General features: G+C 39.5%; 1 long non-coding RNA gene across 1 annotated transcript; it reads right to left on the bottom strand.

Annotated features, from left to right (window-relative positions):
- Positions 1-6,217: 6,217 nt before the first annotated feature.
- On the bottom strand, positions 6,218-13,326 carry LOC127573952 (uncharacterized). The gene is made up of 3 exons (XR_007956843.1): positions 13,278-13,326; positions 12,326-12,392; positions 6,218-6,292 (listed from the first exon to the last, which is right to left on the bottom strand). It is a non-coding gene; the product is annotated as an uncharacterized LOC127573952 (long non-coding RNA).
- Positions 13,327-23,427: the final 10,101 nt, after the last annotated feature.

Genomic DNA, 23,427 nt, shown 5'->3' on the forward strand with positions numbered 1-23,427 from the left:
CTTGTCATTATACCATTCTAAAGCTATTTATAAAAGAAGTTTTGTATAAGTATATTGTCAAATTTGAGAACTGAAATATACACAATACATTGCTATTCACCTGTTTCGCACTTTTTTTCCTATCTGAAATGTCAGAAGTTACATTCAAATAAGTTTCAAATTTCTTCTGTTGATTTAAACTCTCAGTGGAGGGTTGGGGTGTGGGATAGGAGAAGGGGAGATGTCCTTTGTGTAGTTAAATTGTAATGCGCATTATTTCCAAATGGTCTTACAATTGTGTGCAGAGGCCATACCAAGGAAACATTCCCCATATAAAGTGTTCAATGTCAGAAATATGTTTAGCATTTAAAACAATACTAGAAGACCAAAATATTCCACTGATGGTATGCATAAAGGAGAATTTAAAAACATTGTAATCAATTATTTTTGAAATACCATCACTGTTAAGCTCAACTAACTGAACAGTAAATGACTATAATGGCTAGTAGCTATTACCTGTAGGAATGTTGGCCTGGCTCTTCAGTAGTGAAATAGTGCTCAGCCAAATAATGGCTTTGTCCAGTATTTCTACAAGTTCTTGAAGTGCCAACTGCAAATTAGGAGGGTAAAAGATCAGCAAATTTTGCTTTGCCGATTACATTAACTCGAGAGTAGTTGTCTGAAGCGGTTCTAAAACTTACAGCAGTGCTACTCAAACTAATGACAACATTCCTGATCCCCAATTGCAATATCAATCTGAAAATTGGTAATGAAATACTAGGAGGGTAACAAGTTTTAAGCATACGGGAACCACCAATACAGAAGGTGGTATTTGCATAGCAAGTCGTCTGTACAAACAGTAATACTGAAGGTAACATTACTTCTGTTGAAAGCTGTGGTCATCTGTATTTTGCATTATAGCTGAGAGGATTAGATGCCAAAATGTCTGAAATATACTGCTTTAGGAGGCTGCTATACATCTCACACTCTTGATCCTTGCATTACTCAGCCTGTTACATATTGAAACCTACAAACTATTGTTAAAGTTTGTACAACATATGAAGCTGCAACGATAGAGTACATCACGAAACGGCTAGACACTTTTACCAATGCTGTAATGTACAGCACCATGGAGGGAAAACAAAGAGGTGGATGCAAGAAGTTTAAGGGAATCAATTTCAAAGACTGAATAGAACTTCTACTAGTTTTGTGCATTAAGTCCAGGATGGAAAGGAGGAGGGGTGTTGTGTAACCTTAGGTGGTTCAATAGTTGCAATGGTCTCGAGTAGCTTGGTCTGATGTGATAATACTAACTAAAATACAACATTGCATCAACACTGCTAAAATGCCCAGATTGCATTCTCAAATTTGGCAGTGGGGCTTGATTTCACTTTTTTCCTATCTCAGAGGCAAGTGCCAACCAGAAAACCAAATTGAAAAGAGGAAGGATAGCAAGAGGCTGTTCGCGTCATGCATTAGAATTCCAATACTTTCTGCAGGAATACCAACTTGGAGAAAATGATGCTGCTAAACATTATAAATAAGAGGAAAATGAATTCCCACATTTTTTGGGAGCAATATCACAAAATGGACCAAAATAAATAGTCACTTGTGTCTATGCAGAAGATTTGTTTGCCATCTTCTGCATTCACATTACAAAATGTCTCAATGAAGATAGTAAATATGAATTTGCTACAACTATTAATTGGTCCAGCTCTCTCACTCCAGCAAATTGTTCCTTAAGCAACATGCAGTATATTTTTAAGGTGAACTAGACTATATTGAAGTTTATATACGAAACACAAAATTAAATGTGTTCAGGTTTAATCTTTTACGAATAAATCAGTAAAATGTTTGAGTATTATTACATCCAAAAGTCAATCATGAGCAAGCTAAATACGAAAGACAGGTGGTTGCATTAAGAATAGCACAGGAACTGCCCCTTTAGCCCACGATGTCTGTGCCAATCGTGATGCTAAATTAAACTGATCCTTTCTGCCTGCACATGATCTATATCCCTCCATATTAAACACCACTATCATACCTGCTTCCATTACAACCTTTGGCAACATATTCCATGCACCTGTGTAAAAAAAAAACTTGCTTTGCACATCTCCTTTAAACTTTCCCCCTCTCACATTTAATGGGATAAATGCACAAAAATGTTTAGAAATGCTTCTCACAAATTTGTAGACTTGGAGTTGACTGTAATCCCAAACAGGTGGAGACTGAGCAAGTACCATCTAAATCCATTAGATCTGCTTCCTGCTAAGAATGCCAGGAAAGGGAACACTGTCTTTCCTTGAGGTCCCAAAAGAAATCTACTGCTTCTCCCAATGTCACAAAAGAGAGTAGCTCACTAAAGTGTTTCCTACCATCTGTCATCTTCTTCCACTCAGCAGCAATTGGCCACAGCTCACCACCACCACCACCACGTCTGGTAGGCATCTCAACTACAACCAAAACTAAAGACATTTAGAAAATTCTGGAAATACCCAGTAGGTCAGGCAGCATCTATGGAAATGTTAATGTTTCAGGTCAAAATACCTTCTTCAGAACTGGCAAAGAAAGAAAACAAGTAGGTCTCGAGTTGCAGCGAGGGATGGAGAGGACGGGCAGTATCTGAAAGGCTCAGGCCTGGATTTACAGGATGATTAGATGTTGATAAGAACCATCTGGTTGAGGCTAATGAGGACAGTCGGAGAGAGGGGGATTAAAAACACAAACAAAGGAACTTTGAAAACTGCAAAATGCAGAGCTGTAGGAAATGCCCAGGTCAGGCCATGATAGTATTGAGAGAAAAACTAACTCGATATTACAGGTGGATGACCTACAGCAGGAGTGGCCAGTTCTGACATAAATAGAGGAAATAAGTTACCTAAAAGTTTCAGTCATGGAAGCTGCAACACGCCCAGACCAAAGCTGAGGTGCTGTTCGTCAAAGCCTACATTAGGCCTCATTTTAACAATGTAGAGACCACATCAGGTAAGTCAGAGTGGGAGTTGGGTGGAGAATTAAAGTGACAGCAACTGGAAGCTCAGGGTCACCGCTGCAGACTGAATGAAGGTGTTCCACAAAGCGGTCTATGACTGGTTTCTCCAAGGTAGAGGTCACCACAGAGTCAGAGCAATACAGCACAGACACAGGCCCTTCGGCCCAACCAGTCCATGCTGACCATGTTGTCCACCTAACTAGTCCCAATTTCCTGCATTCAGCCCATATCCCTCCAGGCCCCTCTCCTCCAAGTGCTTCTTAATGATGCCATTGTACCTGCCTCAACCACTTCCTCTAGCAGCTCATTCCATATACCACTCCCTGCGTGAAAAAGTTGCCCCTCATCCTAAACCTATGCCCCCTAGTTTTGGACTCCCCTACCTTGGGGAAGAGACTGTTATCGTCCACCTTATCTGTGACTCTCATAATTTTAAACACTTCTTCTAGGTCTCCCTCCTTCTCTTACATTCCAAGGAACGAAGACTCAGCCCGGCCAACCTCTCCCTATAACTCAGGCCCTCTAGTCCTGGCAACGTCCTCCTAAATCTTTTTTGCACTCTTTCCAGTTTAACCACATCTTTCCTATAACAGGGTGACTAAAAGTGTACACAGTACTCCAGGTGTGGCCTCACCAATGACTTATACAACTGCAACATAATGTCCCAACTCCTTTACTCAATGCCCTGACTCCTATCAGTAATTGCACTAATTACTGATACAGTAATTGTTGAATTTACTGGGATTTTCTTTTAAGCCCTAATCACTAGTAATGAGTGCAAAACTATTGGTTTGTTATAAAAACCCTTCTGGTTCACTAATGACCTTTAGGGAAAGTAATCTGCCATCCTTACCTGGCCTATATACGACTCCAAGCCCATTAGCGAGGTTAACTCTTAACTGTTCTGTGTAATGACCTAGTAAGCCATTCTGTTCAATAATAATAATCAAGGATGGGCAATAAATGCTGGTTTTGCCTGTGATATCCAGATCTCAAAAAAATGAATTTAAAAGAAGCCATGGGTGTTGATGAATTTGACAGCCACTGTTAAGTTGTTGGCCTGTTGCCAGACATTCTGTTCTGGTTCAGTGCAACACATCAATGACTCAACAGGCATGGGGTAAAAATATCATCAACAGGTATAAGCTGCACCTCCACTGCTGTGAAGCTACAGGTCTGTGAACAACACACTGTTGTTGGTCCTGCTACTGCTGCTCAACTTGGTCCTCGTCTGAGCTCCAATTAGGGAACTTTTATAGCTCATGCTGATTTTTACAGATCAGAACAAACCTCAAAAGTGTTGAAGAAACCTTCATAGTGCATAAGATAATCTCCTACCATTAATACCGTGAAGAAATTCATGCAAGCAGGAAACCTCCTGTGAGTGCTGATTGGGATGTTTCCATGATATGGTTTAAGCCTGCTCAACTGCTGATTTCTTATTGCCTTGTTTGCACCAGAGTTCCAAGCAATGTGTGGATCTAAATTTAAGGAAATCCACATTAATATTGCTGTAATTGAGTGATTAATACATCCTAAGAAACAAAGCACTATCTCAAATAGGCTGCACATTCAGATCCTAATGTGCTGCAGTGAAATGCTGTATCCAGCAGGTGGCTTCTAACATCCCAATGAAAACAAATAAAGAAAATGTTGGAAATACTCAGCTGACCAAGTAGCATCTGTGGCAAGGTAAAATGAGTCTGATTAAAGACCACCAACTTAAAACAGACTGAGTATTTTTAACATTTTCCAGTTTTATACTGCCAATTTTTCCAGTTGTAACTTCCCATCCTCAAACAGCATGCAAGCAAATGCACTCCAAATTAAGAGGCTGCCCTTATTCCTACATACAGAATTGCAGTCAAATTAATAGTCGCATTTGGAATAAACTTACTCATAAGTGAACCTGGAAAAAATGCCTGTCAGATAAAACTACATTGTTCCCCATCTTCAAATCACTATATCTGGTTTGAAACTCTGTTGAACATTGAAGGTTCAATAAACTCTAAATTCTGTTATGCAGCATGACATCTGTTCCTTTGACGATTCAAAGAAAAAAATGCTCTATAGAATCAGTAAAGTGACAATTAAAATTATGAAAATATACCAACTTATTGCTATCAATATACATATGCTTAAACATGCATTCTCCATGAATATAAACATACATTAAAGTGTTTATCTTCCAGCACAAGGAAGTCAAAAGTGACTATAATATAGAGCTTACCCTTTACAAATTACATTCATCGCATATTGTCCTGTAGGTGGCAGTGAAAGATTATTCATTTGATTAGATGCACCACATATACTCTAACCAAATGTAATTTTAATCCAGTGTACATGATGCATAGATGATGTATTACAAGGAGTTATGAACTAAACTACACATAAATGAAGTTACTTCATATCACCTAATCATGATTTGTGAAGTATAATCAGCATTGTGACTCCTCCTACAAACCAACATATTGCAAATAAATCAGATGGTTAATTTTAAAATTGGGGCTAAATCAATATAGTTTAAATGTATTTATCTTCACCCAATTTTTATAAGTGACTCAGTCAGAGACTCAATTTTGAACAAACTGTCAAAATTTAAGGACCCAAATTCTGGTTTGACGCATATGGTATCAAATACATTGCTCAAAATAGTTTTTAAAAAAAAAATGGGTACAGACATGCTGACAGGGCAATTTTGTATTTTTCATAGAAGAGATATTAAGAAATTACAACACATCCAACAGATACTTATACCACTGTGTCAATAGCAGTTCCTTAATTAAGCCTGATAATTAGAGAATTTATTGAAACTTCATCTGCCATAGGAAATATGCCAAAGGAAATATACCATTTTAGACAAGATTTGTCTTTATATCAATTTTCATAAATTTAATCATTTATGTTGCTTTAACAATAAACTAGGTAAATTCAAAAGCTCTTAGCAATGTTGTTACATCTGGTTTAATAAAAATTATATTTGAGAATGTGACAATGCCAAATTTCATTTTGTACTATTCTGAATTATACTTGTATATTAAACATTAATGGTAACTTTTCTAAAATATGTACAATCATCCTTGTACAATCACAAATACAACCAAAGGCTACTTGTGTTGCATCAAAAGTGTATCCAGAAAACAAAGATAAAATAAATCCTAAACTGTCATTATCAGAGTGAAACAGCAAAAGGAAAATAAGATTTGTATATTCAGTATTTTTATTATAGTAATCCAGCTATTGTGTATTTATTAACTGATAAGGTAGACTTTTTGTACTGCTCTTGCCTTGTATATTGTTCGCTCACTTGGAATGGCAAATCTGAAAACACAAGAATGCATAGACTGTCATTCTTTGACATCAAAAAACTTAGTTTCAAATTAAGTTGAATATTCCTCAAATATGTAAAGATTAATGAGCAGATGAGTGGATTGGCTAATATGCCTGTAGCACACTGCCAAAGAATTCAAGGTTGTTCTGGTGATCTGCAAAGCCTCGTGAAATGTTTAAATTTGATTGGATTTCACTGTTTTCACAAGTGTTGTTCTCGCCCATTTAAAACAGATGCAGGTGTTATCCAAAGAACAACAAAAAAAATTCACCTGGTATCCTAACCAATAATCTTACTTCAAATCAAAACCACCAAAACAGTTTGATTGGTAACATTTCTGGAGTTGCTCTTGGATAATGCCTGCAACTGTTTTAAATAGGTGAGGAGAACACTGTTGAACCACCTTGAAAACCTCAGTATCATTTGCCCTAATACGGAGCACAAAGCCAGTCAGGCATGTTAGCCTATTCACCCATTGCTCATTAATCTCTTCCATCTCTCTCTTCATTCATCTTCCAAATCCTTTTCACCAAAACACACCCCCCCCCCCCCCCACATTACCATGATGCTCTGCAAAATCAAAAGAAATTGAATAAAATCAACAGATTTCTCTCTAAAAATTCTTCCTAACAATCACTCCAAAAGGGGAAATCATAATAAAGATACAAGATTAAGTAAAACTAAGAGTTAAATTAAAACAAAGCATAAAACAAAAATCAGGTAAGAATGAACAGAATTAGTGTTTGAAAGTATTTTAAAACATTTTCTGTGCACATTTTCATTCCATGAAACAATTTTTTTATATAAAGTCTTTCACCTCCTCAGAATCCAAAGCATTGACAACAAATTTACAGCTGTAATAAAGTAATATAACTATTCCTTGATATTTTATTTTAGTTACTACAATTTTTACTTGTCATCAATTTCAAACAATTTGTTTAATAAAGTAATTGTGCAGCATCCATTCAAGTCAGTGGTTCTGGTCTCTCACATCAACTTCAATCTATAGTATTTTTGTCAATATGTCAGCAGGAACCTTTAACAGCAACTGTTAACAATAGATAGGAACATTATTTGTAGATTACTGAACACAACAAACAGTTCTTTGGGAGACAGAAAACACAAAGTACAGAAGTGATAACAGGCAGCACTCTGTTACCAGTCAAGTGAAGGAATTTGAATTCAGTAATAGATCCTGTTAAGCTGATAATTATGTTACATTTCTGTAATATGGAATAACCCAGTACAGATTCATCTATGAAAAAGGGATTATTTTCTTGAATGTCTCTTTAGGAAATAAACTTCCTGCATCATCAGAATTTATAATTAAAATACATGGAGTCATATTCTCTTCTAGTACGTGTGTCATATCCGGAATGATCCAGCAGATCACTGGCCTTTTCTAGGTTTCAACAATAAAATTTGCTGTAGTTAGTTTCTCAGCAGTTAAACCAATTATAAATGTATCCTTTATTTTAACACATTCCACCCAAATAAGCGACTCTGACTTAATTTCAAGTCAATTTCTCAAACTCACCTTAAGTTGTTTAGCCACAAATAAAAACTATTCAACAATTAAAAGTCTAAATCTATGCGTATGTGGTTCCTGTGTAAAACAGTAATCTCTGGACCATGAGTGAAGCTTGGCCAACCATACTACTAGACAGTACATACAGGGTTTCTCAGAACTCTGCAGTTTCCCTTTATTCACCTTGTCCTTCAAACATTTAATCTGAATGCTTATTGCAAAATGTTCTCCATTAACACACCATTCCAGGTTTACCAATAGCCATTTGAAGATAATTCATTAAAGACTTCAGTAAACACCAATTCAGCAAGGAGATGAACACCATTCAGGTCAAGTTACCTGCTTGATAGCCCCACTACTAAGTTAAACATCCACACTCTCGACATCAACGTACAGTTGCTGTAGCATATATTATCCACGCAGTGCACTGCAGCAATGCAGGCAGTGCGTTCCACGCACCCATCACTGTGTAAAAAACTTACCCCTGACATCCCCCTTATACCTTCCTCCAATCACCTTAAAATTATGTCCCCTCACGTTAGCCATTGTCTCCGACTGTCCACTCGATCTATGCCTCTTATCATCTTGTACACCTCTATCAAGTCACCCTCAGGTCTGGAGGATTATGGACTGCGTGCAAGGGTTGAATAGCCCGTTTTCTGTGCTGTAGTGTTCTATGGTTCATCCTCCACCTCTCCAAAGAGAAAAGCCCTAGCTCGCTCAACCTATCCAATCCAGGCAACATCCTGGTAAATCCTCTGCACCCTCTCTAAAGCTTCCACATCCTTTCTATAATGAGGCAACCAGAACTGAACACAATACTCCAACTGTGGTCTGACCAGAATTTTATAGAGCTGCAACATCACCTCGCGGCTCTTGAACTCAATACCCTAACTAATGAAGGCCAACACTCCACATGCCTTCTTAACAACCCTATTGACCCCCTTGGCAACCTTGAGGCTCAGGGGGTCAAAGGTAAGGCCCCTGATAAGGACAGAAAGTTCTGCCTCAGAGAGAAGGTTGGAGGGGATTAGTGAAGACACTGCAGGGGCTGGGGTCAGAGGAGAGAGAGGAAAGTTAGAGGGGTCAGGTAAAGTGGGGTGAGAGGAAGATGGGGGCTCAGAGGAGTGAAGGGGAGACAAGGGGTGGAGAGACGCTTGAGAGACCAGGGTTGGGAGGGGAGTACTGGTGGAAGCAGAGGAGCAGTAGGACCCAACGGTGGTGTGAGAGGTCTCAGCCTGGCGGTGGCCGGGACTGAGGCCCTCTTCTTTTCCAGTCCTGATGAAACGTCGAGTGTTTATTTCCCTCCTGCCTGACCATATCCATCAAGAATGAGGGCAACATCACATAGGACTACCAGTCGTCATCTTCGATTCACACACCACTCCAAGCTTGAATATACATCAATGTTCCTTCATTGCCACTGGGACAAAGTCTGGACTGCGAATGTGCTGCAATTCTTTTCAAAATTTAACTAGTAGGTTCAAACAATGTTATGTCATTAGCATCATGACTTGTGAAATCTAATTCTGTTTAATTTTTTTTAAGCACCAGAGATTTACCTTGATACTTTCAACGTCTCATTTAAATGCAATTTTGAAGTGGTAAAGCCATTTAACAGTAAGACCAACAGGAGTAGGCATCTCAGCCCTTAAACAGGAACAACACGCACACAAAATGCTGGAGGAACTCAGCAGGTCAGGCAGCATCTACAGAGGGAAACGAACGGTCAACATTTCGGGTTGAGACCCTTCATCCTGCCCGAGAATAATTCAATTGACCTGACCCCATCAAACTGTTTTGGCGGTGTGGTGGGACAGAAAGCAGGGAAGAATATTCCAGATTGCCACTTCCCTTTTTGTGAGGAGATGCTCCCTGGGTTCACCTCACAATGACCTTGCTCTAAATTTAAGATTAATATTTTAATCCACTCCTTCCTGCTGAAGGAAATACTTGCCTCTATTAGACCCTGCAATCATTCTTAAATACCTCCACTAATTCAAGGTATTTCTTTTTACATTAAAAGATTTATGTCCTTGCCATTAAGGGCATTGTGGTTCCTCTTTTTCTCATATAGGGAACTTGTAGCAACAATGACAAGCCCAGTTTAAGGCTAACTGAGCAGTCTAGTGTTTGAGGAAAGGCAATGGATCTCTGCAATGTCACTGTCAAATCTGTAAAAAGGCCCAAGAGCTGTTGTGATCCATAGTTTGATCAAGTTTGCCACAATCATATTCTGCAGTACTCCTAAACGATAATAGTTTATCAAGTGACATTCCACAACTTGAACACATTTTACAAGCTTCCATGATTTTAATAAGTCAAAAGCAGGCAGCTTTATTATTGAGCCTGAAATTAGATATTTATTTTGGATAGTGGTTTCATTCCATGTTTTCCTCCAAGCTGCTGTACTGTGACATACAAGGGCCTGTATATATGTCTACAAAGGTCGCTGGGGACCAAGAGGTGAATAGGTGGTATGGGTCATCATTCACCTGGACAACGCCTGTGCACATCTGATTCATGGCAGATATCTGGAAGACCAGCATTGGTAACCAGTGAATTGGCATTGACTTCAGTGGATAGACATGCATTTTCTATGTGTCTAGCAGCCAAGACAGTGCACAGTATACAAGGCAAATAATGGCAGAGCACAGACAGAAGATAACAGCCTCCTTGTGAGACACCCTGCCATGTGGAAATCCAAAACAGCAAAATCCACAAGTAATAACATCACAAACAGCTGCCAAACGTGCAAACAGCCTCCCAGTTGAAGGAGCAACAACCATGGGAAATCATCATCATTCTGCCATATCCACCTTCAATTCCCAGGGGGAAATTATCAGGGGGAATCAACAGTTCTAGGCAGCAGAACAGAAAGTGAAATTAAGTCAATGAATAAGGAAGCCATAATCTTACTGAATGGCAGAGCAAGAGGGCAGGATAGCCATCTTCAACCTCTCACTGCTGCAGTCAGAGGTTCCCACCTGCTTCAAAAGGACATCAATCATACCGGTGCCCAAGAAGAACAGGGTGAGCTGCCACAACAACTGTCGCCCAGTAGCACTCACATCTACTGTGATGAAGAGAGGTTGGTCATGGCTAGAATTAACTTCTGCCTGAGCAAGGACCTGGACCCACTGCAATGTGCCTACCACCACAACAGGTCTACAGCAGACACAACCTCACTGGCTCTCCATTCAGCTTTGGAGCACCTAGATAACAGCAATACATACATCAGGCTGCTGCTTATCGATTACAGCCTGGCATTCAACACCATCATCCCCCTCAGTACTAATCAAAAAGCTTCAAAACCTGGGCCTCAGTCTGCAACCAGATCTTTGACTTCCTTACCAGGCGACCAGTCAGTGTGGATCGGTAGTAACATCTCTTCCTCACCGACAATCAACACAGGCGCACCTCAAGGATGCATACTGAGCCCACTGCTCTATTCTCTCTACACTCATGACTGTGTGGCTAGGCATAGCTCAAACGCCATCTATAAATTCACCGATGAGTTGGTGGCAGAATCTCAGATGGCGATGAGGTGGCGTGTGGTGTCGCAATAGCAACCTCGCACTCAACGTCAGCAAGACCAAGGAAATGATTGTGGACTTCAGGAAGGGGAAGTCAGGAGAACACACACCAGTCTTCGTTGAGGGGTCAGCAGTGGAAAGGGCAAGCAGCTTCAAGTTCCTGGGCGTCAGCATCTCAGAGGATCTATCTTGGACCCAACACATTGATGCAATCACGAAGGCAGCACGCCAGCAGCTCTACTCCATAAGAGTTTGAGGAGATTTGGTGTGTCACCAAAGACTCCTGCATGTTTCTATAGATGTGCGGTGGAGAGCATTCTGACTGGTTGCATTACCACCTGGTATGGAGGCTCCAATGTGCAGGATCGAAAGAGGATTTTAGACTCCCCACCATCAAGGACATCTTCAAGAGGCGGTGCCTCAAGAAGGCAGCATCCATTATTAAGGACCCTCACTATCTGGGACAGGTCCTCTTCATGTTACTACCATCGGGGAGGAGGTACAGGAGCCTGAAGACCCACACTCAATGTTTAGGAACAGCTTCTTCCCCTCTGCCATCAGATTTCTGAACGGTTCATGAACCCATGAACACTACCTCGTTATTCCTCTTTTGCATTATTTGTTTTTTTTTGGGAACTTATAGTAATTTTTATGTCATGCACTGTACTGCTGCTACAAAACAACAAATTTCATGACATACGTCAATGATAATAAACCCAATTCTGATTCTCTTTCTAATGTTAGATCCTTCCTGAAATGCAGTGCTCTAAATAAGGTCTAACCAGTTTATATAACTGCTATGTGACAGCATGCACTTTGAAACAAAACCCAACATTCCACTTGCCCTTTCAATTAGTTTTTGTTTCCCTTCGCTAGTTATACAGTTCCTACTTTACCACTTGCCATTTCTGAAATGTTCAAAACTACCCTTCTGAGGTTCAAAATAGATAAATACTCACTTTCTCACTCTGAATTCCATCTGTCGCAGTTCTGCCCTCTCAATTCTTCAGGTAGTTTCTATATTTCCTATTTGTAAAGAAATCAGCAGATTTAGATGTCAAATCATCACATTCCAGAAACAACTGGCCAGGTTTTGTGGGGCAATGCCTACAGTCCCACATTTGTCAGCAAGTCTCAGATCTCCATATATGGTACATGAATGCTGAAGAGGCAACCTGGTGACTGCTGTTCATTATGATTTTACAACTACTCTTCAAAACTAATTCTATTCTCTACCATTTATTTTGGGGAATATATTTGAACAATCTTCATTTCAATGGCAGAGAACAGCCACAAGAGATTAATTATTATTATTTTTAGACTCAAAATCATTTGAATTCATTTTAAAATTCAGTTGGTCTATAGCTTAAGTGCTTTGTTTATTTTTAAAATGACTTTTCATGTTAATATTCTAATTTTAAGAGTTTTGAAATGTTACTGATAAATCAGAAATATTCAAGATTTGACAGATGGCTTAGCTGGAGTACAACCTATATGCCTGTCAAAGTATCTTCAGTAGTTCCCCGAGGCAGACATTCTACCAACTTCCCACTCACTCCCGAGTGACAAGATTTGTAGATGGAAGGTCCCGCTATGTCACAGGGCTCCACTCCTGAGGATCTGTGCATCATCATCCAGCAAAATCCTGCCAATCAAAGCGAATAAGGCAAGCTCAAACTTAGCCCAGAGATCAGTGGCAAATACATTTGGCTCACTACTGGCCATAAAATACAGATCCATGTATTTCGAACAGCTTAAAAAGGCCTGCAAAAGGATTACTAATCAAAAATATATTTTCAGGCACTATTTGAAGTATTCATGTGCAGGATGAAGTGCACAAGTAGTTTGTTTTAATACACATTAGCTTTGATGCAGATTTTTTTTTAATCTCTATAATACATTGGTACCTACCTGATATTAATAGAAGCATTTGATCTCCTAGTGTAGTCATCCAATTTGTTTTAGTCCATCCTTAAAGCAAGAATTTGAAAAATGTTAATAACAAAATGTTTAGCACAAAGTTCTTTAATCTCCCCATTATAACTAATATTTAATTTTTTTAAATTTCCAAGAAGTATCATTTCACTTAACTCTGAAGCAATCTACTTCAACTTAGAACCCCCAGCAACTGAACTCTATCCTGATCACTATCTTTCTCTGGTGCTTCAAAACATTTGCAGTTCACACAAATTACCCTGCCAATCTTTCCTGGATTTGAATTATGCTCTACCTCAGTTCTCAGACAGACGTAAATCAGTAAAGTGACATTTCTACGCCTGGCAAAATCTCATTATGTAGTCGTCTGATAATCTAAAAACTTTATGTGACTTGACATCTTTGATATTCTTTTTCAATATCCATCACTGAATGAAAGTTGTGATATTTTGTCACAGAGTAGACCAGAGAGTTATAAACCCTTCTTGGGTTACAGCCAGGTCTTCTGGGACCTGTTTTGTGATATCCAATAGAATTTGAAGTTACACAACACTAAATAGAATATGATTCTTACAAGAAGCCCTGATGAATTATTTGAGTTGTTTTAAAATTAAGACTCAATATTAAGAAAACTACATTTTATGAAAACTCCAAAACATATTTTAACATCAATATCACTGCTGGAGAGAGCAAGAAAAAGCAAAGATCAGAAAAATATGATGTAGAGGTGAAGGAATTTTTTTTCCCCAAATGTTTCTTATTTTTGTACATAAGCAATGCCAGAACAGATATTTTGTTATTATATATTTTGTGTAACTTGGTAATAACACCATTTCTTGTTAGTTCAGCTATTAATTATAAATTTGCTTCCTGATTATTAGCCCTGGAGCTTCTAGGCATTGCTCAATTGCTTGCTTAACTAACCTCAATCATCTCCCAATTTGCGAAACTAGAACATGCTCAAAAAAGTGAGTCACCATACCAGAAACACTGGTTAGGAGTTTACAGGGATGTTGCTGGTGAATATGCAGCAAGTTGGTCTCATAAATTTACCTACATAGTGCAGCAAAAAAAAAAGGGATAGGAACAGGGAACTCCATCATTTAAACATTCAGTAATAAGTTCTTTAGAATACATTTTACTCTCAATTACAGATTTCTAAAGATCCTGCTATAAGAACACTTATAACTTACAAAACTGTGAACTCCTCAACCATATCGTAAGCTTTATAGTTTATGTAAACCAATATCTGAATGCTGCATGCAGCCTTTGTGTAATTTTTATATTTGTGAAGCAATGATTTCTTTTAATGACGTAACTAAGATCTACATTTCTCAACTAAACACAGATGTTACAAGTTTGAGAGCTTGCGTTAGAAATTTTCTTAGGTTCATCAGTGCTTTGCACTTTTGCAATTCATTGCAATCTGCTCAAGAGCGACATAGTAGAAAACCAAGGCTGTAATACTAGTACTCCTCTCATGGCCTAATACGATCTTCACGTCTTTCACCTACTTTCTAATGGGCACCACTCCAATCTTTATAGAGGAAGCCTGAGAAAATAATTAGTAAAATGTAACCAGATAGGAGTTTTGCAGCTACATTTTTCTGCAGAAGTAAACATTTGGCATGCTTACTGAGTTACACAAATACAACTTGATCTTGTGCAGTACAAAAGAAAAAAGGCTGCATTCTCCATATTATCAGATCCCCCTAACCAAATTAATTGTTAAATGTGATTCTTTATTCAGACCCATTTAAAATCATAACAGCCAGTGAATCTCTCTGCCTATCTTGATTTCACAGCCACACCAAATGATTTACACCAGTCAATGACCTTTCATCAGAACAGAAGTGAGAAAACAAATGCTTTAATTAGTGATATGGGGGAAGAATAGAGAGGACAAAGGGAATGCCTTTGATAAAATGGAGACCAGGATCAATGGTGTTGGTGTCATCTATGAGAGAGTGCCTTATTCACTCTCTAAAATACTAGAAATAGTCAGCAATTTAAACAAAGGTGCTTTATTTATGAAACAGCCAACAGAATCAGCTGACATACTTACAATTGTGTTTTCTTAAGAAACCTCATCCTGGATGAATGTTTGTTAATCATAGAGGGAAATGAGTGAGGCCAGTAGAGTGGAAAGAAGTGCTGGAAATGAGTTACAGAACACAACAACTGATAGAAATCTGAAATAAAAGAGAATGCTGGAACAGTTCAGCCTATTACAAGGCAGCTACCGAGAGAGAAAAACTGTTACGGGTAGATGTCCTTGTATCGGATCTGGCCAGCACTGACAAACAGAAGTGTGTGATTCTTAAAGCTGACTGCTCATTGTGAAAAAGGTTCCATTAAAAGCAGCCACTCTGTTCAAGTCACTTTACTCTAATGACTATTGATCTTAGAAAGTCAGAAGTGGCAGGCTACCCAACTCTTTTTTTATATACAAGATATCTGTATTAGTCACATGTATTTCACTGCGTGGTTCAATGTACAGCTTTTGCGTAGTGTTCTGGGGGCAGCCCGCAAGTGTCGCCATGCTTCTGGTGCCAACATAGCATGCCCACAACTTCCTAACCCGTACGTCTTTGGAAACCAAAGCACCCGGAGGACACCCATGCAGACATGGGGAGAACGTACAAACTCCTTACAGACAGCAGCTGGAATTGAACCCGGGTCACTGGCACTGTAATAGCGTTACACTAACTGCTACACTACCGTGCCTGCCCTTTAAATATCTTAGCCAAGTCAAAGACTGCCCTCACGTCCACACAAATCCAATTGCAGTAGAGAATGCTAAATAACCATTAAAAGTTGACTAATAACCTGGAACAACTGATGTCATTTTAAGAGTTCCCACCCATCCATGAGTCAACTCCAGAACCTTCCTTATTACCCAAATGCTAATTTACAAGGATCAGACTATTATTCTTCAGGTAATGGACCAAGATGGCATAAAAATGGAGATCACAGCTATAAAACAAATGTGGAGAATCCTACATATACAAAGCATTGTATCACAATGTATCATGGAGTTATATGTTAACATAAGAATATATAATTAGGATCTATACTCTGTGGGTATGAACACTGTGCTCACTTACTGTGTGTCTAACTTGTCTCTTTTGAGATCAACAACTACCATTAAAATTGCCAGTGCGTGAATAAAGCATCCTTGTTAACAGTTTGAATTGCCGACTATTTCCAGTACCTTAAAGAATGAATACAAAGACAACTATCAATTTAACCAAAATTTTGACCATGCCTCCTATAATTCAACATGATCATTTCTTCCTACACAGCTCTGAAGGCATCCTAGGACACTTTTCTACATTAAAGGTAACATTTAAATCTATTACCATTCACTGCGTTTTCTGCAATTAATAGGATTTGCTAAATGGAAACTCCTTCAACATCCTTGCATGTTGTGGAATATTGCTGTTCCATTTTTGATTTTATCCACAGGAGATCTGCTAATATTGATTCCACCTTTACTTTCTTGCCTTGCTTACCCGCTTAACTGCCAATCTCTATCCCAGCTAATTCTGTTTTCTTATTCACTCATCACTATTCCAGGCTTGAATTCCTGATGGATAAAGCCTACAGTAACCCTCTCTTAACATTCTCTCAAGGATCCATCTTAATATTGGCTTTTGCCCCTTTAAAGACTGAAACTTCAGCTAACATGTCCCTCACTGGCCTACCAGCAGATCATTTATCCCATTGACCCTCGCCACTTTGGACTATACAGGAGGTCAACAATCACTGTCCTTCTCCACTTGTGAGGATAGACGACTGGAGAATGGTATCATAACTGTTACTAAAATATTGATTAAAGGGTAAGAATGGCACATCAATGAACCTGATTGTAGGGTTTTCAGAATATATGCTGTCACAATTTGATTAAAGAATTCTTTGTAGAATTTCTTCTGTTTCAACAAGTCCTTCTTTAAGCCTGAGATACAATATCAGTCCATGTACTGTTATTGTTCCTTTAGTATTATCACCCACTTTAAATGTAGTTTCATGTGACTAACCAGGTGCTAATGTTGCAACAGAATTTGGAGCAGAGCAAGTTCCAGGAAGAGATTTCTTAAGAAAAGACAACTGCAAGTCAGCTGGCTCTGTTGGCTGTTTCATAAATAAAGCACCCTTGTTGATAGTTTAAATTCTTAACTATTGCTAGTATCGTAGAGAGTGAATAAGGTAGATATACTGAGACAATCATCTCTTTGACTAAAATTTTAATCATGCCTCCTAATAACTCATTATTTGTCTTAGCATTCAACTGCTTCCAAGTACATCTATAAATATGTATCTATGTTGAAGGTACTATGGGTTACCATTGACTAAGCTTTCCTGCAAACTAGGAACACCCAAGGGAAAGCAAGCACGGTAGTGTTGTTACGGACTAGGTTACATTGGTGAATGTCCCTTTAAGATAGAGCTGTGTGTGTGTGTGTGTGTGTGTGTGTGTGTGGGGGGGGGGGGGGGGGCGTGGTTACAGCAACAGAAGATAAAAGGATGCAATGACATTTTTGAAGCAGTCAGTCAGAGGAGAGAGCGAGAGCGAGAGAGAGAGAGGCCAGCCTGCTGGTCTCTATCGATGGATGAAAAACAGTAACTGTGTCTGTCACTTTTTTGGAGTAATCCAGTGGAGTTCACTCTGTTGTTGACCTGTAGAAGGAAACAGGTATTTGTGTGGACGGACACAATTCGAGTACCTTTTGGGGTGAGGCAGGTGCGGTGGAGTGGTCACTGCTGAGTAAACACTGAGATGTCGTATGGGTTCCAAAGTGGAACATTTGGGTTTCGTAATTATTCTCTATTTTCTCTCTATGTTTTGTCTTCAGTCAACAGTGGTTGTTGAAGAAGCATTTGCTCATGTGTCACCTTATGGCTTGCTGAACTGAACTTTAAGAACCATTCCTGGACTTGGAGTTTGGGAATTTGCCACACACACACACTTCGAGTTTAGTTTTTGGGGTTAATGTTTAAGATTTAACATTTTTACTTCTAACATTTTTACTTTTATTTTTCTTATTATCATAAGTAGTTATTAATAAAGTAGTTTTTAATACTTATACGTGACTCTGTATGTTTCTTTTGTTGCTGGTTCGTAACAGTAGCGTTTAGCGTAACGCTTTAGTGCCAGTGACCTGGGTTCAATTCTTGCCACCGTCTGTAAGGAGTTTGTACGTTCTCCCCATGTCTGCGTGGGTTTCCTCCAGGTGCTCCGGTTTCCTCCCACATTCCAAAGACGTACAGGTTAGGAAGTTTTGGGTATGCTATGTTGGGGCCAGAAGTGTGGTGACACTTGCAGACTGCCCCCAGAACACTCTACGCAAAAGATGCATTTCACTGTGTGTTTCGATGTACATGTGACTAATAAATAAATCTTATCTTGTCTTAAACTACCACCTTCTCTTCAAAACATGTCGATGGAACTTTAATATGAACCCAACAACTTCATATGAAAGCTGATACAAACATTCATACTGCAAGCCTAGAATCATAGATTAGTGATCAAAGTTGGACATTGAGATAGTTAGCCTTACTTCACCATGCCCAGATCTTGTAGAGTGTGACTTAATGCCTGCACTCACAGGCAGAATGTAAAATTACCCTGCACTTAAGTCCCGAGTGGGACCATGCTCTCACATGATGAAATCAGGTTAAGGGCAAAAAAGAAATAAGTTTGATTGACAGCAAAACTAAGCCTTCAAAGCAAGTTTTTCCCAAAATTATTAAAGAAAAAAAACTTCCAGCTGTTATGAAAACATTTAAAAAGTGAATTACGTTAAAAATGTGAAAAATTAAAATTCAAATCTAATTTACTTCATTCAATGTAAGGAAATACCTTGACAGCTTTGACAGATGTAAAGTTAGAGGTGTGGGTTTTCTGTCTGTCAAAGGCTATTTCAGCAGTTTCCAGGCCAACACCCATTTCCTTCTCTTAAAGGATATTAGTGGCATACGTATTTTTATGACAATCTAAAAGCTTTATGGTCACTTTTGCTGAGGCTAAATTATTACTCTAAATTTAGAATAAAAGCCAAGTCACATTTGAAAATATATACATTCTCAGGGTGACTAATCAGGTCCCTATAATAGCTTGTTATGAGGTATGGGCAGAGATTGCAGTTAAGTGGCATAGTCTAGTCACAGAATCATACAGCATGAAAACAGACCCTTTGGCCCATCATCTAAGAGCAAGCCATCACTTCTATCATCCCATTTCCCAACATCTGTCCTCTACCCTTCTATCCCACTGCACTTCAAGTGCTCATCTTCCACCATCCACTCAGGCAGCGAGTTCCGGGTTTCAATCACTCCATGGAAAAAAATAATTCTTCCTCAGATCCCCTCCAAATCCTCTAACTCTTACCTTAAACTATGCCTTCTGGTTATAGATATCTGTGGCAAGGAGAAACATTTCCCCTATCCAAGACCCTCATAATTTTGTATACTTCATTAAGGTCTCCCCTCATCTTTCTCCATTCGAGAGGAAACAAACCTAGCCTATCCAGTCACTCGTCATAACCAAAACACTTCCAGCAACATCCGAGTGAATCTCCTCTGCACCCCCTCCAGTGCAATCACACCATTCCAATGGTGACACAGGTGGATAGGGTAGTGAAAAAGGCATTTGGCATGCTTGCTTTCAGAGGCTAAGGCATTGAGTACAAGACTTGGGACATCATGTTGCAGTTGTACAAAATGTTAGTTAGATCATACAAAGTATTGTGTATAATTCTGGTCATAACACTACAGGAAGAATGCAGTAGCATCAGAGAGAGAGTACAGAAGAGATTCACCAGAATGTCACCTGAAGTGGAGAGCTGTAGTTATGAGGAGATTGGGTAAGCTGGGTTTATTCTCAATGGAATGTAGGAAGCTGAGGGGTGACCTTATAGGAGTTTATAAACTTATGAGGGGCATAGATAGGGTAGATAGAATCTTCTTCACAAGGCAGGGAAGTCTAGAACTAGAGGGCAAAGGTTTAACATGAGAGGGGAGAAATTTAAAGGAGATCTGAGGGGTAAATTTTTCACGCAGGGGGGTAACTATCTGTACAAGCTGCCAGAAGTAGTGGAGGCACAGAACCTAGAACAGTACAGCACAGGAACAGGCCCTTCAATCCACCATGTCAGCCATGATGCCAAGCTAAACTAACCCCATCTGCCTGCACATGGTGCATATCCTTCTATTCCCTGCCTGTTCATTTGTCCATCTAAATGTCTCTTCAACATTGCTTTCATTTCCGCCTCTACCACCTCCCCTGACGGCACATTCCAGGCACCTACCACTCCGTGTAAAAAAACAAACTTGACTCGCAAATCCCGTTTAAACTTTCCCCTCTCACCTTGAACCAAATAAGGTGAGATTCCTTTATCAAGGCAGATAAAATTACAACATTCAAAAGTTGTTTGGACAGGTTTGGATAGGAAAGGAGTAGAGGGATCCAGACCTAATGCAGGCAAATGTAGATAAGCACCATGGTTGGCATGGATGAGGTGGTCCGAAGGGCCCATTTCTGTGCTGTATGCCTCACGGATTCTCTAGTGCAGTGACCAGAAATGCACACAGCACTCTAGCTGTGATCTAGCTAATGTTTTATATAGTATCGTAATCTTTGTTCTTATATTCAATGCCCGTGTTAATGAAGGCAAGTATCCCGTATTATTTAACCACCTTATTTACCTGTGCTGTTGCAAGAGAGCAAACAAGGATAATAAATCACTCAATCTGTGAAAAAAAAGAAATGGGCCAAGTAATAAAGTGTATTATCAAAATGACCAGAGGTGTGATAACTCAGGAGACCGCTGGTTACTATGCAAGATCAAAAGGAAAAAAAAGATAAAAGTATGGTGTCTGAGAAGGTGCAAGGATGACAAAAGGAAGCGAACATGCAGTCAGCAGGAGGAAGAAATCACACTGCAGTCACTTACAGGGTGAGCCACCAAGGCTGAGAAAGGACTATGATTATAATCTTTAAATATTATTGTGTACCGGATATGACTTAATAGATGTTACACTTGTAACCAATATATCTATAGAGGTCTCAAATTAGTTTAAATTAAATCTTTAAAGTAAATAAAAACTACAAATTGGCAAATCCTACAATTCTACCAAAATCTTAAATCCTCCATCAGGTTATCCCTGAGATCAGTCTTTTGTGAAGTGCATCAGCCTGTTCAGCCTGTAAGCAGTGGATCTAACCTCTTGGCTCTAGTATCACTCATTGACCTGCAAGATGGCTGCCAGATGTCTCTAAATCTATCAACAGAACAGTATTTATTACCAATTCCAGAGAAGCACAAATTTCAAAATAGCATTACCAAATGAAGACATTTATGTGAAAATTCCTCATTAGTTTAAAAATACCTGAAATCAAGAGCTACAGTCTGGCAACGAGTTCAGAAAAATGCAACTTTAGCCAACTTGCTCTTCCAAAACAACACACTTCATTAGGAGAGCATCAGTAGAACAGCATGACACAGATTATAGAGTCTAATGGCTTTGGTTGTCCATATTATTTGAATTATGACATTTTGTTGTTACATTAGAATGTTTTTTTTAAAGTGAGGCTGTATTTATCATTTTCTTCTGTCAAATCATAAAAGCAATTCACAGAGGCACAAGAAACTGCAGATGCTGGAAATCTGGAGCAACACACAAAGGCAGTGGAGGAACTCAGCAGGTCAGGCAGCGTCTATAGAGGGAAATGGACAGTGGACATTTCAGGTCAAGACCCTTCATCTGGACTGGAAAGAAGGGGAACAGCCAGAATGAAAAGGTGGAGAGAAGGGGTGGAGCAAGAGCTGGCAGGTGATGGGTGGATCCAGGTGAGGGGGGAGTGATAGGCAGGTGAGGGGGGGGGGGGGGGGGGGAGTGGAAATGATGTCAGATGCTAGGAGGTGATAGTGTCGTCAGCTGCACCTTTCCCTCCATCAGTGCTGCCCGATCCGCCGAGTTCATCCAGCACCTCTGTGTGTTGCTGAAGCAATTCACAAAATCCATTTAGCAGTGAGCACAAAGTTCACTGACAGCAAGTAGACGGTACCTATAACCATGCTTATGATTTCAATTATTGTAGGAGGATGATCGGAATTATATGCGTGGGATGTCGCGAAAATGATCAATTGCATTAAACGTATTTTAGATTTAAGTGCATCGTTGTTACTCGCCTGGGTGATAGTTTGTGCTCTTACATTCCGCATTTTTACCATCCTCAGTAAAATTGTTCCTCCTGTCTTGCAGCTCCTAACAACTGAAGCCTCGCCGCTATCACGTAGTTAGTAGAACTGTTCGTTGTTTCCAAATGTTACTGCTGATAAGAGACATTTGGAAATAATTGAATAATTGTTTTAAAAATTGGGGGGGGGGGGGGGGGGGGGGAGGGGGGAAGCGCAGTAACCTGCTGTTGAATAATTAAAAGAACATAATATATCAAGAGAAATGAAGAAATTGAAAAAAAATCTTTCAACTGAAGGTAGGCAAACCTAGTCAAATAAGTGAGGCTAATCTGGATACAAAGCTGGGGAGCGTGAAACTAAGTATATCCGCCCCTACACCCCAACAGCGAGACAAGGTGCAGAGGAGGTCAGATGTACACGCACTTGACTTCCAACACATTCCCGACTTCCACGCTGTAAGCCTGGAACACGCTTCCACTAAACCGGTGTTACCTGGCGGTTCTTTGCGGGATGGGCATCGTCTCCGCACCAATTTTATCAAATACTTCCATATTCATGAAAACATTACAGCTCAGATATCCCTTTCTACTGAATAAAAGGAAACCAGAATACACAGGTCTTCCAGAAAAACAGCATCTTTGTGAATGTTTATTTTGTACGTGTACCCCATGGCCTTTTTATAGTATTTCCATATTTCTTTCCGATACGAGTTCACTATGGCCTGTTCCGTCTACGCCAGTTCAAGGAGCAATCCGTGTAACCTACTCTTCCCATATTGCCATCAGATTCTGCAACTCAACTACACACTAGAGGCAATTTGTAGCAGCCAATGAACTCACTCACCCACCCACGCCACTTTGAGGCGTGGAAGGAAACCCATACAAGCACAAGGAGTACGCAGAAAGCACGAGGTCAGGGCTGAA

This window comes from Pristis pectinata, chromosome 8, assembly GCF_009764475.1.
Source record: "Pristis pectinata isolate sPriPec2 chromosome 8, sPriPec2.1.pri, whole genome shotgun sequence".
Lineage (NCBI taxonomy): Eukaryota > Metazoa > Chordata > Chondrichthyes > Rhinopristiformes > Pristidae > Pristis > Pristis pectinata.